This window comes from Octopus bimaculoides, chromosome 2 (assembly GCF_001194135.2).
Source record: "Octopus bimaculoides isolate UCB-OBI-ISO-001 chromosome 2, ASM119413v2, whole genome shotgun sequence".
Lineage (NCBI taxonomy): Eukaryota > Metazoa > Mollusca > Cephalopoda > Octopoda > Octopodidae > Octopus > Octopus bimaculoides.
The window spans coordinates 38780415-38781287 of record NC_068982.1 but is presented as its reverse complement, the minus strand read 5'-3'; positions in this window follow the sequence as shown (position 1 = coordinate 38781287).

Sequence of the window (873 nt, the reverse complement as noted above, 5' to 3'; positions counted from 1 at the left end):
TTTTTACGCCCCACCTTTTCCCATGTCCACTCACATTTACAAGTACATGTGGGCCTACTTACAATTGAAAAAAATCAAAAATTAAAAAATTGTATTCAAAATACAAAAAAATAGCTTGAGAATTGAAACAGCAGGCACTGAAAGTGCATAACACCCAATAAATCGATAAAATTATTACGATTTCTCATGTTTTTAAAAAATGTCAATTTATAAAGAATAAAGAAACACGTTTTTTCAGTTCAATTATTTGACGGTCAGCTCGACTAATTTAGTGAGAACCCTGTGCCTGATGCATACAGCCCACGTCTATGCCCCGCGCCCCACCTGAATTTTCTCAGGCCCCACCAGTGGGGCGTACGCCCCACCTTGGGAATCACTGCTCTAGAGGTTTTCTAAAATCTAAAAATAGCGAGTGAAAGAGATGAGATTCGCTAACAGATCGGTTTGAACAATATACACACTACATGTTAAAGTGCACCTGATTTATAACTGCAAATGTTTCGGTACTGTTAAACCTCCTTAGTTAATTCTCTTCAACTCAGATGACAAGAAAAACTGTACTATATATATATATATATATATATATATATATACACATATTAATACAAATAATATGTGAGTATATGCATATATACGTACATGTATGTACATACCTACATCTACATGTATATATAGATGCATATCTGGGTACAGGACGTCACAAAAAAACGTGAACAAAATGAAAAACAGAACATAAACAGAGCACATAAAACAAACAGGCCACATAGAGAATGTTTCCTTCATCAGCTGCCCCTATTCTAAACTACACACACACACACACACACACACACACACACACACACACACACACACACACACACACACACACACACA